The sequence below is a fragment of the Pipistrellus kuhlii genome, unplaced genomic scaffold, assembly GCF_014108245.1.
Source record: "Pipistrellus kuhlii isolate mPipKuh1 unplaced genomic scaffold, mPipKuh1.p scaffold_m20_p_2, whole genome shotgun sequence".
Lineage (NCBI taxonomy): Eukaryota > Metazoa > Chordata > Mammalia > Chiroptera > Vespertilionidae > Pipistrellus > Pipistrellus kuhlii.
This window is the reverse complement of record NW_023425515.1, coordinates 37,101,036-37,105,482: the sequence shown is the minus strand read 5'-3', so window position 1 is coordinate 37,105,482 and position 4,447 is coordinate 37,101,036. Positions and strand designations below refer to the sequence as shown.

The 4,447-nt window shown below is 35.1% G+C and overlaps 1 pseudogene; it reads right to left on the bottom strand.

Annotated features, from left to right (window-relative positions):
* Positions 1-932: 932 nt before the first annotated feature.
* On the bottom strand, positions 933-2,594 carry LOC118724072 (annotated as a pseudogene).
* Positions 2,595-4,447: the final 1,853 nt, after the last annotated feature.

Below are 4,447 nucleotides of genomic sequence, written 5' to 3'. Positions count from 1 at the left end.
AACAGTTCTCCATGAAAATAACAACAATTATCCCAAATTAGCTGATTAAATCAGCAATAAACATTTATTATCTCTCAGTTTCTGGAGGAACCACTTCTAAGATGACTCCTCACATGACTGGTGACTTGGTGTTGGCTGTTGGCAAAAGGCTCAGTTCTTCATCATGTGGATCTCTTTATAAGGGATGCTTGGCTGTGTCCATGACTGGCAGCTATTTCCTCCAGAGTGAGCTATCCACAAGAGTAAGGCAAAGGAGCTTCAGTGTCTTTTAGGAACAAGCCCCCAAATCACTTCTGCAGTATCCTATTGGACACACAGACAAGCCATGGCTCATTGGGGGAGAATATTACACAAGGATGTGAATAGCAAATGAAGGTCATTGGGAGCCGTCTTGGAGGCTGGCTACCAGTAAGATTGGTTTACAATTTTCTTTTCTTGAGCCTACCTTGTTTGGTTAGTATCAAGAATATACTAGCCTCAAAAATTCATTTCCCTGTTTCAATTTTCTGAAGGTTCAGCAGAACCTTCCTGCAAAATTCATGTCTTTTGAAGGGGGATATTTGATTAATTACACAATTCTTATTGGTTAATTCAAACTTTTATATTTCTCCTTCAGTCCAGTTTGATTACTAACATTTTTTAGAAAAGTATCCATTTCTTATTTTCAATGTCATTGATGTGAACTTGTTCTATTGTTCTCTTAATATTTTTTTAAAATATATTTTATTGATTTTTTACAGAGAGGAAGGGAGAGAGATAGAGAGCTAGAAACATCGATGAGAGAGAAACATCGACTTGCACACCCCCTACCGGGGATGTGCCCACAACCACTGTACATGCCCCTGACCGGAATCGAACCTGGGACCTTTCAGTCCGCAGACCGACGCTCTACCACTGAGCCAAACCGGTTTTGGCACTATTTTTTTTTTTTTTACAAGTGATTCTTTATCTGATAGAGGCTGAGAAACAAAGAACAACAACAGAAAGGATTGATAGATTACATAATTTACAAATTAGTAGTAAAAACATGACTGTACTAATGGGAAATGAACAAAAAGTTAATTGGACAAAGAAATACAAAATGGTTTGTTAAATATGAAAAACAATTTAGCCTCCTTTGTTAATCAAAGAAAGTGTCAATTAAATTTAACTACTAAACACCATTTTCAATATATCAAATAGACAAAAATGAAAAGTCTGGGTCTAGCCCATGCAGGTGCACTGATATGGATGAGGCAAGTGGGCGCCTGTAGATGTTAAATGAATAAAATGGTAAAAACCTCTCTAGAAAGCAATTTGAAAATAAGCTTCAAAAGCTTTAAGAATATTCAAATACTTTTCACAATAGATGTAAATCAAACCATTATGTAGTATGCCTTAAATTTTTATAGTACTGTCAATTATTTCTCAATAAAACTGGACAAAAGTTCATGCTTGCCAAATCTGTCCTTTTGTATCAAAAAACCTAGTAGCTTTATTAAGCAGACTTCCATTTGTGTCTCTCTTTAGTTTTACCAGCTAGTCACCACCATGTTATACATCAGATCCTAATTTGTATCAAGATCATTTGTATTAGATCCTTACTTGTACAAGACCCACTTGTATCTCATAACTTGCCAGAACTGTCACAGAGCAACCCTTAGCAGGAGCTGGGAAGTATTCTTGACTATACACATTATCATTTCCCCACCCAAAGGGGGTTTTTGCTAGACGAAGAGGCAATAGGGGATCTGTTTAATACAAAATACTCTGTAGTTATTACTGACCTAGAAAATACAATATAATGTAACTGAGAAACTAAAGAGATACAATACAATCACAATATAATTTTTGTTAAAAAAATATAACTTACATATATACACCTCCCCAAGGGAATAAACAAAGTGTTAATAATATAGTTAATATCTACAAAGTTTGCATTTCAAGTTAAAAGGGGTATTAAAGGGTGGACATAGTTTTTTATCTTACTAAAAAATTTTTTTCTGTATTTTCTAACTTTTCTAGAATGCACTTGTATTATCTTTATAATAGGAAAAAAAGATTATTTTTAAAAATCCCATATGCTTTAAAAACTAAGTCCAAAATGTTTATACTCATTAATTTTCATCTTCACTGTCAAAAGGAGGCTACTGTTTTTTACTTGTTTTTGTGTGTTCTTTTTAACTGAGTCCTGCTGATTTATTTCATCTTCACTTGTCTTTTTCTTTTTTGAGCTTGCTGTTAAACCTGAATATTTTTTCATTCGGGGAACGCTTCACTGGTTTTCGATACATGATTCTTCCGTCAGCTGAAGCTGGCTCTTCATCTGCTTTGGCAGCCTTTATTTCTGCTTTGATTTTCATGACATCTTCAGCTGACAGGTCTCCCTTTTTTAAAACCGCCACTTGGGGATGTTCATCTTCTTTGTCACTGTGATCACCATCTTCATCTGGGAGCTGAGGCTGGATTCTCTTGGTCTCTAAGGTGGGCCCTTCCCGGTAGCCGACCTGTTCCTTGAAGCGGGCCAGGAAGGCCGGCTCGGTGGGCCGCACGTAAGACAGCTGGTTCCGCTTGCTCATGGCCGCTCCGGGGAAACAGCGGCGCCCTGGGACGGTCCGGAGTCTCTCTCTTATTATTTTTTAAAATTTCTGTTCCATTTCCAGTTTTGCCTATTTTTTGTTTCTAATATTGATTATAGTTTTTTCCTTGATAAGTGTTGCTAGAAGCTTGTCTATTTTGTCAGTTTTCTGTTTCAATGAACCACCATTATTTTTACTCTCTACCCTACTTTCCTGGGGTTTACTAATCATACCTTTTTTAGCTCCTTGGACTGAGTACCTAATTAATTTAAACCTGTCCTTTTTGTAATAAATGCCTTAAAATTATAATTATGTTGCTTTATACTATAAGTTTTGCTATATGGTATTTTGTTATAATTTGGCTCTAAACATTTGCTAATTTCTGATGTGATTTCTTTTTAACTCACTTTTTTAGGAATGACTCCTTACAGTTCATATATATGGTTGATCTCCAAAATTTATAGGGAACTGAACTTAATAAAAGAAAGATAAACAATCCAATAAAAATGGGCAAAGGATCTAGACACTTTTAGAAAGTGGAAATCAGAAGGCCAAGAAACATATGAATGCTCAAAGTCACTAATCATCCGAGAGATGCAAAACAAAATGACAATGAGGTACCATCTCACACCTGGCAGAAGGGCTGTCATCAACAAATCAACAAATGACAAGTGCTGGTGGGAATGCAGTCTGGTGCAGCCACTATGGAAAACAGTATGGAATTTCCTCAAAAAATAAAAAATAGAACTCCCATTTGACCAGTGATCCCACTTCTAGGAATATATCCCAAGAAATCAGAAACACCAATCAGAAAGAATATATGCTCCCCATGTTCATAGCTGCACAGTTTACAATAGCTAAGATTTGGAAATAGCCTAAGTGCCCATCACCAGATGAGTAGGTTAAAAAACTGTGGTACATCTATACAATGGAATACCATAAAAAAGAAATAATAGAAAAAAAGAAATAACCCTTATCATTTGCAACAACATGGGTAGACCTGGAAAGCATATGCTAAGCAAAATAAGACAGTCAGAAAAACCTAAGTATCACATGATCTCACTCATTTATGGAATTTATTGAACAACATAAACTGATGAACAAAAATAGATTCAGAGGCATAGACACATCGAACAGACCGTCAAACCTCAGAGGGAAGGCAGGGGAATGGAGGGGGTAAGAGATCAACCAAAGGACTTGTATGCATGCATATAAGCATAAACAATGGGCACAGACAGTAGGGGGGTGAGGACCTGTGCTGGGGGGGGGGGGGGGGGAAGGGGGGGGGGACAGGTCAAAGGGGGAAAAAGGAGACATTTGTAATACTTTCAACAATAAAGAATTTAAAAAAAGAATTAAAGATAAACTGAAGAATTAAAATACAACATATAGCTTCCAAACCAACATAGAGAAAATAAGATACTATAAAAACCTTATCAATTCACCAGAAAACAGCAACGATTTTTCAAAGAGAAAAAGAGGAAACATTATTAAACTTCTATTTAATAATACAATATCAATAAGTTAAAATATTTAAGTAACCACTATTTATATAAAGTTGACTGATTACATGCAGAGATGATCAGAATGGATAAAAGCACATGAACCCTATATATATATATATATATATATATATATATATATATATATATATATACATATATATATATACATATATATATATATATATATATATATATATATATATATATATATAGAGAGAGAGAGAGAGAGAGAGAGAGAGAGAGAGAATTGCTTAAAAGTCTATAATTAATATCCTTGGGAAGATAAGCAGAATAATAAAAATATGAGAGAAGAAATGAAAAATTACAAGGAGGTTTTGAGGAAAAGCCAAAAAAAAAAAATCTCCCTGAAAGCAAGAGAGAGAG